General features: G+C 39.0%; 1 protein-coding gene across 1 annotated transcript in view; it reads left to right on the top strand.

Annotated features, from left to right (window-relative positions):
• The first annotated feature begins 5,334 nt into the window (after positions 1–5,334).
• The window catches only part of gjc1 (gap junction protein gamma 1), a 46,584-nt gene continuing 39,436 nt past the window's right edge, over positions 5,335–12,482 (top strand). Inside the window, exon 1 of the mRNA XM_044101323.1 lies at positions 5,335–6,098. The gene's annotated coding sequence lies outside the window, so the exon portion shown is untranslated. The remainder of the gene's footprint in view (positions 6,099–12,482) is intronic.

The following is a 12,482-nucleotide window of genomic DNA, read 5'->3' as shown; positions in this document are numbered from 1 at the left end:
AGCTGTCAGGCAGATGGCCTCACATTTGATTGTAGAGTACTTTGGTAATCAGAGGAGTTGGTGACTCAGTAGCTAATAGGTTCCCGGCCCTCTGCTTGTGTTTGTGCCAGTCCGCCCTCTTTGGGTTTCACCGGACAGCTACTCTTTGAGCTTCTCCATTCAGAGAAAACTGTTCCAGATATTTTGTGTTTTTTGGTTTGTTTTTGTTTTTTTTCACAGATACATCTTTCCAAACCGTGATTTGTTTGAAACACGTCCTACTTTTTCAGCCTTTCTCTTATAACACTGCCACTAGATCTCTGCTGGTCTCTGACATTTTGTTGCTGGAAGTTTGAGTTTATTTCACTACAGAATGATGGATTTCAAATTGTCTGAAAATGGACTTAGAACTCAGAGATTGTTGAAAACTACCATTTGTGTCTTTCCGTTTCAGTGCTAGGTTGATACACAAGCTGCTGCTTTATAGCGCTGGTCAGACCTGCTGATAATTAATAAATCAACGCATTTGGAAGCAACAAGAGGATAGTTGGTATTCTTCACACAACGTTTCATTTTGACTTCATCTTTGTTGCATGAAAACAGTTTGGCTTTGACTTTCCTAAATTGTGGAACAATCTGCCTTCTGGAATTAGACAGTCGTCTTCTCTGCTGGTTTTTAAACTTCTTCTGGAAACCCATATTTTCACCGTGACCTTTGACACCTTGTGAGATGGTTCAAACTGAGTTTTATGTTGGTATTTAGATCATTTTTGTGCAGTTTTGTGTTTATATTATGTGCTTTTATTGTGTTCTATTTTATTGAATACCTTTACATTTTTAGCTTTTAGCCTATTTTCATTGGTCCTGTCATGGTTACCTTAAAGCACAAGTGTCCAATGTGTGGCGCAGGGGCCATTTACGGCCCTCTGAAGGCTTTTGGGCGGCCTCAATTTTAAACTGGAGCAAATCTGGCCTGCAAACATGAGTGTTTGATGCAGAAACACTCTTTTTCCACCTTTTAAGGCAACATTTCTTCCAAATGAATAACATCTGGGAAAAAATTAAAAGTAAAAAAAAATTTGATTCGCATTTATTAACAAAGTTTTTGCATTTATCTAGAACCACAAACATTGACCTATTATGTTCTCAAAAGCATATTTTACTTCTCAAATAAGTAAATTAACTAAAAAAATGTTCCAACTGTGGGAATGTGTGAAGACCTTTTTATGTTTTGTATCTACATTGATTATAATTGAACAGATAAAATTTAAAAAGGCAAAAATGTCATAAAAAGTTTTTTCCACTCCAAGTGCCTACAAGTTATTGATTTTGGCCCTCATGGTAAAAGGTTAGGACACCACTACCTTAAAGTGCTCCAGTAATAAAGTTGGATTGAGTTTCCTAGTGCAGATTTATCCGGTGGTCTCCAAACATAAAAGCCGTTACTTTATGACTATCAGCAGAAAACGCTGCTTGCAGCTCAGCATGTTTTTGTGCTAAAAGTTGACCGTCCAAGTAAAACTCCAGCCAAAAACAAAGACAAAGGACTGCACAGCGGAAAAGTGACTAATGCCGGACTGGAGGTACTACACTCTCAGAAACTGACCACAGTCAATATTTCTTGAAAAAGATGGACCCTGTTGGGTAAAAGTAAAGTAAAGTTGCTATATATTGATGGCAGCCTCTTTAATCACTCCTCCGACCATCATTTTAGCACACTTCGGGATGGATCGCAATTTAAGTCTTTGTCACACCTTCAGAAGACTCTGCTGTCTGAACAGCTCAGGCCCTCATCACTCACCGCTGACAATATCCCGGCAGCAGTACTGGAGGTGTTGTAGATGACGAAGGTTAGAGCACAAACGGGAAGAGTCAAATATGACTTGAGCGACTTTTGACATTTTGCACTGAATGTCAATCCTGTCCAGCAAGACAAGTGATTTATTCTTCAGCAAACAGGGGGCTGTCCTGCCCTTTCCCAACGCCGAGGGGAAAGAGAACGGCTGAGGCCGAGGAATTTGTGACCGTGAAAGCCCAAACTAGACGAGCAGGAGTGAAGCTGTGCCTCGGCTCTGATTGGGGTATTGACATGTGAAGGCTTCTTCGGGGATTGCATCCCGACACACAGCTGCTCCATTAGAGCGTTTTGAACTTTACACATGTTTTCAGTTAGCGTGTTTGTTCCAGCTCTTGATGAGCCGGGATCGTGCCAGGCCCTGGGTTGCAGATATGTATATGGCAGCTGAACACGGGGCCCCGGAGCACTTGTTACAATCTGTGGCTCTTGTGCTACATATAGACCGAAGCAGACTTTGGTTCAGGCTCTGCTTGGGGCAATTTCCTCCTGTTCCTTTGCAGCTTTCTCCTAAGCACCTCATCTGTCACCTTTCCCTCCAGTGTATTTGCATTTCTTGTGTTCATGTGTTCTGGCCTGTCTCTCTGCTACTATGGACCGCAGTGGCTCTGCCGTGTGTCAGTGACTCAGTCACACTTGTCTCATCCTGCTAGCATCATGAACCAATCTTTTTCTCTGGAATCTCCAGCAGTAGGCAGCTCAGGAAGGCTTGGTTGTATTCAAATCATCTACAAGCAGAGGGGTGGGGGGAAACAGCCAGGAATCATTAATAGATCTAAAGTCTTAGTGGAGATGATTAATGTTTAGTCATCTGACAAACAATATCACGACTGCACCAACTGCGGAGGGATGAAATGATGTCTGAAGCAACCGCAGAATAAATCACAAGCAGGAATTGAGAAGATGTTTTAGTCGGTTTCATTTTCTGCCACTTTTAAACCTGCTCCTTTTGTGGAGCATCAGAGGTCAAAGGTGCCGGCTACCCATGACATAGAGCGACAAACGGCAGGAACATTGCGGCGAAAGTGGAGTTTACACCCCAAAAGATTTTATTTTTGTCATGTTTCATATTGTTCAGGTCATACAAAATCCTCATATTTCGGTTTTTTATTCATCTTGGTTTTACAGAGTTTAAGTTTTAATAAAAGTAATAAATATCAAAATTCAGCTTTCAATGTAGGATTTTAAAGGTTATTTTTAGGGGTAATGCTATCTATTCCATCTGGCCTTACATGTGGAACAAATAATCTCTCTTGCTAGATTATTAATTCACCTTGTTTAACCCAATTTAACTCCAGTTTCACTAACAAGACTCAAATGACTTAAACGTTTACTCCCTAATTTAATGCCTTGAAACTGGAATTTATGTATGTACAGACTTTTAAGTCACATGTTTTCTCTACAAATTGAAAATACATGGAACAGTGATGATCCTTCTCAGAAAAACAAAGTTACAAAGGAACTCAGGAAAACATATAAAGTTCTGCAGGTCTTCTTTGCCTCAGTTAAGGTCAGTCTTCCTCATTCAGCAACAAGAAAAGGTATTTGGAAAAAGTTGCGTCCAACTCTGAGTCCCAAAATTCCTTTTGCAGCCATTTAAAAGGTTCATTTTTAGTTATCTCCAAGTGTAACAATCTCACATATGGTCAACTTGGTTCACGTAGCTCTTCCCTTTGTTAAATGAAATCATTTTCAACTGCTTTTGATTGTTTGTATTCATCATTAAACTGGGTTTGATGATCTGACTCATTCGAATGCGAAATCTGTTAGATATTAATGAGAACAAACATTTTTCTCAAATTAAAATGTTTAGTTTGGTCTTTAATTGAGAAGAGCAAGTGATGTAAAATTTTTTTATTGTTCTGTAATCTTGACCCCCCCAACCTGTTCCTTAACCTTCCCTTTGTGCATCCTTGTATTCTCACAGAAAGTCATTGCATAACATTTTGTTATCTTCCTTCCAGAAGGTCTGTCACAATTTGGGCTCTGGCAAGGTCGACGTTTGTGTGCAGGCAATTTCACTCGCACACATGCTAGCAAAGACGTTGCACAACCATATGACTGTGTGACTTTTTCCCACTTGGTCACCCGAAGGAGCTGCAACACTGAATCATATCGCTTGTTATTGCATAACAGTTTTCCCCAGAATGTAGCCTGTAAACTGATTTAGGGAGGACAAGCATGGATGGCTGCAGAATCAGACGGAGGGGTCGGATGAACTTGTGCTTTAGAACAATCAAGCAGCAAACTCAAAACAACCAGCGGTTTCAATTTGCCAAATGAGCCATGTGTGTCCCGCCGCTCAAAGCCTTCGGCGTAAGCACATTTAGACCGGATGAAGGGCCTCGCTCAGACGGAGCCGCTTAAGCACCTTGGAATGATCCGAGTCGTCCAGCTAGTTTCTCAGCAGGAGATGATGTTGATCGTATCACAGACATCATATCCTGAAGGCTCCTGCTTGTCTCAGGCTTTGAAATAGAGAAATTCTGTAATGGATCATTTTCTATCAAATATACTGAGGCAGTTTTTACCAAATGCACCCCACTGTGATTAGTGAGTCTTAATATGATTACAGAAATAGAAGAAAATTAAAAAGTGATTACTAATGTCATATGTTTGGAACATAGGAGACAAAAGACATGCTTGTTTGACGTTAGAAGGCGTCAAAAAGAGACAGAGTCTAAACTGTAGCTCATCATATCAGTTGTTTATCCAGCTTTACTGGCCCAAGAAACCAAAATTATCTTTATGAAGTTGTTGCAAAACTTGCACATTGAGTGCATTGGAATTTTCCTTTTTTTTCTATTAACACTTTGTGTAAATGAGTTGTTTTTTGGGTCCTAATTTTTGAAAAGGCGCAATAAAACCTCAGTGGTCTCACTTTCTTTGCAATTGCAGCTGCAAGTATGTTTATACCAGCTTTGAAAAAAATCTAGAGACTGAATTTTTCTTGCCTATTCTTTAGAAAACTGCTGCAGCTCAGCCGGATTAGTATCTATGAACAGAACATTTCATGTATTGCCACAAGTTCTCAATAAAATTTTGCTCTGAACTTTGGGCCATTCTAACACATCGATTTGCTGCGTGATCTACATTCCAGTGTATGGTGCTTAGACTATGTGTAAATGCTAGATTTCATTTGCGAGAAGGTAAAACATGCACACCACACGTTTCAAATCTTTTGTGTTAAATCAAATTTATAAATTTCTCTGAAACTGAAGTTAGTTGTAATGAGACAAAATGTGGCTATGAAAGCTTTCTGGATGTATGAATCCAATTTTAGCCAACATTATTTATTACCATGTAACACATTGCTTACTAAATAGTGTCAACACGGCGGTTTCAGAAATACTCCGGCAGGCTGCAGCTTTGTTTAACGCTGGCTCTCATGTTGAAGCAGATGTTTATGGACCCCCGAGACGTATGACCTGTCGGGTGCGCGCACCGCCAAAACACGTGTACGCGCAACATCTTCCCATTTTTTTTCTCCCCCTTTCGTCTCCCCCCCCCCCTCTTACACACACCACACACACACGCACACACACACGCATACACACCGCTCCCTGCAAACGAAGGGTCGACGGGCTTCCACTGAGAGGATCCGACTGTCACTCACCGAGCTCCCCCGACTAGCCAGTAAAGGTTCGGGCTGCGTGGAAGGAGCGCTGCGGCCCGGATAAACACGCTGCTTGCGGGCGGATCTTCAGGTGATCAACAGATCGGCAACTGTTCACCACTCCTCCTGCGAGGAAGAGCAAAGATGAGGGACCCGAAAGACAGCGCCGGAGCCAACAGGCATGTGAGCCACTGACATATTTATCGCTGAATTCCCGAGCCAGGCAGCCAGAGCGATGTGAAGGGACGAGCGCCCAAGATTCGCTTCTAAATCGACCGATTCAGCTGAAAGGAGGTTCGATCCCTGCCAAAATGACCAGACTATTGTCTCGCATCTTTGCAACGGAACGGGCCCGCAGGAATCTTGGCACCGGTTTTACGCAGCAGACCACATAGTTTGATCGACGTTCAGCTCGACTGAGGAGCGAACACATGGACAAAGAGTGCCTGCACACGTCTTCGTAGTGATGCTGCGAGGTGACCATTGACAAGCCGTCAGAGAAACGTCCTGCTTTTTCCTCCCTGAGAGGGAAATAACACAAGGAAAGGATCAACGGCGGAACCTCAGCAAGTCCAAAACGACCTTCCCTCCGTCCCCAAACAAAGGATCGTCTTACACCTTAAAGCATCTTCACAGACTCGCATAGCGGTAAGAACGCGTCTGTTTAGTCACGTTTATCATTGAAAGATCATTTAAATCCTAATTGGGCGCTAAACTAATCCGGTGGGAAATGAACGGATAAATCAGGGTCACTGGCGCACCGCATGGCACCGGAACGCACAAACCATAGCCTCATCAAACCAGAATCAGCGTTTCCTTTCTGTCTATTCTTCTATTTGGAATAAGATACACATAACTTCTCTGTAGACGCAACAAGGCTTTGGGGAAATGTAAACAGACAAGGAGGAATCTGAAATACTAATTCTTGGTCATCACTTTTTTGAAAGTCACTTAAAAGTCAAACTTCTCACTCATCTCACAATAAGGAGAAAGATGGGTGGTGCAGGGATTTATTTCCTGCAGAAGCTGTTTACATAAATGTCAAGCAGGCTTCATAACGACTTTACATGTAAACTAATGTTCTTAATTAACAATTTATGCTCTGGCAAGCACTCAGAAGCATTCCCCAACAAAGCAACAGAGGTAATGTCCTTGGATTTTAATGAGAATATTGATGAATATGGAAAACATGTACATTCTACTTGGAGCACGTTCCAACAGACTCAAGAAGCATTTTTAAAATGGTGTTTCATAAATAGTTTTGTATTTTCATAAATTATGTTTTCATTTAGATGGAAAATTCACTTTAAAATAAAAGAAAGAAATTTAGCAACAGATTCTTGCATGAGCACATGACCCTAACCTTTTTTTTTTAAAAAAAGTCTGTACTGTAAGTTAATTGACTTCTCTACATCACCAAACTGTGAGCTCTTCCTTTTGATGCATTTAATGAACATTAAGTAAAAAACAAAATTTTCATTTCTTTTTACAGTTTGATCTGCAAGTCAGGCAAAATCTGACATTTCCATCCTATGTCTAATTGACTGGTCCATGTTTGAAATTAGCCTTTGTTGTCAAATTTGTCATATTTTAAATTCTAATTTTTTTGTACTTATGATGTTTGACTTGTCTGTACCTTTTAAATATTGTTTTATGCTGCACAAAACAATTATTGCCTCTTTGCCAGCTCTTCCTCAGTAGAGATGTTATTTTCATGGTAGGATAATGGCTAAATAAAATAAATAAAATAAAATTTTAAATATCCCTTGCCCCTTCAATGAAACAAGTTAGATAAAATAAGAGCCGTGAAATACCAACGTATTCAACAAAATACAAAAGCAGCAGGTTACAGAGTTAATTAACATGATTTTAACATTGATTAATCAGCCTTTTAAGCTCCACCTTTAGGCGAATGTGTTATGTAATTATAGTCTCCTCCATCCTTACTCCACTGTTACCTTTTACTTCCTTTCGCCTCACTGTAGCGCTTACCAAATAAGGCTCTGGCCGTCCTTCCATCTGCACACATCTTCAGTCATTTTCTCGGCACATCAGGAGAAACATTCCCCAACACTTCCAGCCAACACCTGGAGTAGTTCACCGTGATGAGGAGAGGGCTGTTTTTGAAATTTGCCACATTGGTTTCAGTGTGGAGCAATTTGTCAGTGCCACAGCAGCAACAGCTCAAATATGAGCCACCATAATGAGTTTCTCCCTCTATGCTTGAGAAAATCCCTGCTACATGTGAAGTCATTGTGATGGATTTTGGAGCCTTGCCGCTGAAAGCTCTTAGTGCTACTGAGTGATTCTCGCTCTAACCGTATCAAACTTTGTGTTTTTGTTTGTTTTTTTTCCATAATTTTATTTTTTTTTTGTTGGCAAGCTGCAACCTCAGTTTTCTCCACTCTATTTCTGGTTCCATCAAGGAAAAGCAGTTTTGGTATTTCACAGCCTCGCATTCCTCATTAACATTTTCAGTATGTGAAAGTATTTAGTGAGACAGTCCATTTCTCCGGTTCTCCTCCCTGCTTGTTATCCCCGGCACTTGTGACACAGACCATTATTTCGCTCGCTGTGATAGAAGACAAGAGGAAAAGTCAACCCCTTTGCTCTGCAGCACTCAGAGAGAGAGATGAGGAGCATATTCTGTTTGGCAGCTGAGAAATACCCCTTCACCTCAAACTACGCTCCTCTTTTAATTTACCATGCAGCGTTTTTTTTTGGTGGGTTAATCTTCTCTTCCATTTGGCTCAAATATGAAATAAAATCCTGACCTTGCAGATATGGCTGATAAATTGTGCATGGATATTTATTAAATGATCAAAGGATGCCCTAGAAAAGCCAAAGAAATGATACATAGTCTCTTAGTTGTCTGTTGTGCTGATTTATATTCAATATTCCTGTGAAAGAGAAAAACTGATATGTTTTTTACTTGCAGTCTTCAGAAATTGAACCACGTGTATCGGTCTAAGAAAGAAATAAAAAGAGAGCAGCGTAGATAACTTTCTAGGCTCCAGGTACTTTACATATTTACATATATAAAAATACAAACTATATAAAAAAGCTGTCTTCAATTATGTAAATATGCTTTTCTCATAAAGAAACGACAACTTTGTAGAGAGTAAAATCTTCATGTTTTATTTTATTATGAACGCAGACACTGGATAAAAATCCCAGCTCTGCAAAACTCAACCAGATCTTTTGACTCTGCCCTAATTGCCTTACGCTGAAATCCCAACAACCTGTTTTCTATGGGAAATCGATAATGGTATACATTTTGTACAGTGCCTTAGCGCACTGTGCTTTTAATTTGCAGTTAAAAGCTGGAATCACTGTGGGGGTTGTGATTAGTGATGGTCCATTAAACTGAAGATGCATTAGATCTCGTTTAAGGACTTTTGAAAGAGCGCATCAGATAAAGGGCTTTATAATTTAATTTAACACTAAGCAGCACGGTGGATACCACTATATACTGTTCTGGTTTACATCCAATCATCACAGACATGAATGTGAGCTTATGCCATCGTTTTTTTTTTTTACTTTGTCAAGATATTCTTTTCCCAAGGTGCACAGATGATGCAACTGAAATGATAAGAAAAACACTTATCACCATCACTTTTATCTTAGCTGCTTGGTCAAATATATGTATACACATTGTTGAGTACTAGTTACATTAACTCAATTTTATTTTAAATATACTTTCAGGAGTATTTTTACTATGTGGTGCTTTTTACTTTTACTAGAATAATTTGATTATAAAGTACTTCTGCTCTTACTTGAGTAAAATGTCTGGATTTTTTACCCACTGAATGAAAAACAAACATTCAGCAGACACAGATACTCACTTGCAGTTTTTGTAAAAGTTATATAAGTTTATTATTGAAAGAAACTGATTTGGAAACATTTTATTTTGCCTAATTTTGATATTTTTTATTACTGTCATTGTCATTTTGTCCTTAAAATTTTGTCCAAATTTTCACATAACTTTTTATTTGGGTCTGTCTGATTATGTATTTTTTAAAATATTAAACAATTAATAATTTGATCAGTTACTCAGTGCTTGAGAAATACTTTTTTACTCTTTTTTACGTTTACTTCAGTAAAAAGTAGTGCTACTCTTACTTGAGTACAAATTTTGGATACTATTCCCACCTGTGATAGTCATGCTGAAATGTTTGCATACACCCACATTTCAATCTCTCTCTCTTTCTTGGCAGGATTAAGAGACGTCATTTATGGCTCGAAATGTTTAAGTTTAATTTATAGATTTTCAATAGATTTGAAGTCAAAGAGATTGTGCAAAGTGAGGTCTGGTGGCCAAATGCATGTTTGAAATATTTTTAAATATGATTTTTTCTTTTAATAAGGCAACACTCTGAAGCCTTTTTTATTTTTGGGATCTTTAAAGATTTTGTATGTGTCTATTGTCAAAGCGGCAAAAGTAAAGAAGAGAAAAATCATAATAAACTCATTCTTTTATTTTTAAATTAAATTAAATAGGTTGATCAGTTTTGATTCCTCTGGCAAAATGTTTGTACAGCAGTGACTTAAGGTGATTGCTCTGTTGGACACCCAGTTATGTCCGAGTTTCTAACATCATCGCTTCACTGTTACGCCTTTTGACTTATTTTCCCTTGTACAGCAGTTTGAGTTGTTGGAAGCATGTTTTATAAATAAATTTGACCTTTGACCTAGCTGTTCATTTCGTCAGTATCCCATCCATCAACCCCAGAGCACGATTCTGCCACCAACACGCTTGGCAGTTGTTGCAGTGTTCTCAGATTTGAAAGCCTCATCTTAAATGATCCAACTATAATTCCTGTTTTTTTACCAAATTGGTTTTATCTTTGTTTCATTTAACTTCAAGCTGCAACTGTACATGTCCGTTGAGCAGCAAGGCTTCAGATTTAGTGTAAAACTAGCATCACTGTGGTCAGTTGAGTGTTGAGTCTAGCAAATTTTCTCTCATTCGAGGTTAACGTTGTGTGTAGATGAGAGATACTCTGATCAGAGTAATGCTCCTAAACACAAATCACACACTAAAGCTGATACGAAATGTAAAAAAGCAACAAAACCAGCAAATTGAAAGAATCTCTCCCTGTTCTGTTAAGAAGGATCTTTTTGATGGCCACAACTTGCTAAAAGACATTCACCCAAATATTAGTGGGATACATGCAAATATTTGAATTAATTTACAATTTTGACACAAATTTGTTTATCTGTTACATTAAAATTTAAGTTGTAAAAAAATGAATGAAAGAGAAGAATAATGACCTTGAGATGTATAATGCCTCTACCTGAACTAAATGTTGTTTATTGTGTTACCTACTGCAACATTATTTCCTGATAGCTCAGTGGGATAATTTAAAGTCATCGAATCATAGCTCCATAAAACACAATTAATCTCTAAAAATCTCCAGGATGAGTGCATTTGGTGTGCAATGATCCACCATTTTACTTTCATGAGAATACTTTGTGTTAATCACTCCCAGTTATCTGCAATTATCTATACTTGTTGAGGAAATTGTCTCCAGGATGTGTCTAAATCGCTTTTATGCTCGCAGGCAGTAATTTCTGATAAACGGAGTAATTTTTTCCAGGTTTTTTCCATACAATGTGTTAGGTGGAGCACGTATAGGAAGAGGTGAATGCTTTTAGCAACGAAATTAATGAAGCAGGTGCTTTGCAGTGTATGTATAAAAAAATCTATATATCAGAACTCCCGGATTTACAAAAGCAAAAAAAAAAAAAGAGAAAAAGCAGTGATGTAGGCGATGTGAGAATCCCATGGACCTGAACTGAGATCCTCAATTCAGTTGCTCCTGCAACATGTCTTAGCTGGCTCTGGTTAACGTGAAACATCAAGGTGTTATGCTTATTTCTTGTTCAGCAGACAGAAGTGCGTAGCCAGGCTTAATCCTCGGTGTGTCGCTTTCTGAGGGAAAACCGTATATTTATCCCCATCAGCTAGTCTGGATTCCCTCCGCTTGCCGCCGTGCGCTCCGCTCTTCGTTTTTCTACTTGCCAGTTCCTGTAAGCCACTTTGAAGCAGCAGCAGCAGAGGGAAGGTGCTTTGCTCCCTTTCCATGTAATTACCAAGTGATTAAGGTTGTTGGAGGTCATCAGCTGGAAATGGGAGATGCAGCAGTGCGCGTTTGTGTGCACCCACTTGTGTTGTGCAAAGTTTCAGCTGCACTGACTGAGCCACTTGAAAGTAGCTCTGACATAAATGATGGATTTAAATGTGACTGAACTAGAGCTTGAGTCAGCAAATGGTAATTTTCTGCTATTGTAATTAAATTAATATACTAAAATTAGTTCTGGATGACTGATGTAAAATTAATTGGCTAGTGAGATGTTCTCCAATGTCTTCAGAAAAAAGTGGGGATTAAAAAATGTAATAAATTTTGAGTTTGTGAACTTTAAAGTGTGAAATGTAAAATTCTGACCTTCTCATGTTTCTCTAATTTGGTGATTGGATGAGCACCCAGTGTCTGATATTTTAGCGCAGACCAAATGCAGAAAAATGTTAGAAGATGACAGGAGTGCTTTCCGTGACTCAGGATGACTCCCCGGGAAAACGAGCCCTGCAGTCGACTCTGACCCCTCACAAACGGGCCCGTTGCATTTTATTTGGGCGCACGTGTCGCCATGATGCCACAGCAGATCTCAGGGTCTTTAACTGTAAAAAATGTGGAGGGGGCTGAAGAGTCTGACTTTGTCTGACAAAGGGAATCCTGTGATTCATGGCATCTGTCTGGTATTTCTGCAGCATGCGATGGTTGTGCAACACACGTGTTTGCAGTAGTGATTTATGCCAACTTTTTTTTTTTTCTATACTTAAGAACTACTTTGGGTAAATTATTCAGGCTAATTATCAACTAAAACTTTTGCATTAGCTTAAGATAGCAGGTAAATTTTCAAAATAAAGCATAAACACCTGACTGAAGGGGTAGACCCATAATGTATCATTTACCATGATAAAAATGTTTAGTTATAGTACATTACATTTTGTAGTGATTATTTGTACTA

This window comes from Gambusia affinis, linkage group LG19 (assembly GCF_019740435.1).
Source record: "Gambusia affinis linkage group LG19, SWU_Gaff_1.0, whole genome shotgun sequence".
Lineage (NCBI taxonomy): Eukaryota > Metazoa > Chordata > Actinopteri > Cyprinodontiformes > Poeciliidae > Gambusia > Gambusia affinis.
This window is presented reverse-complemented; position numbering and strand designations above follow the sequence as displayed.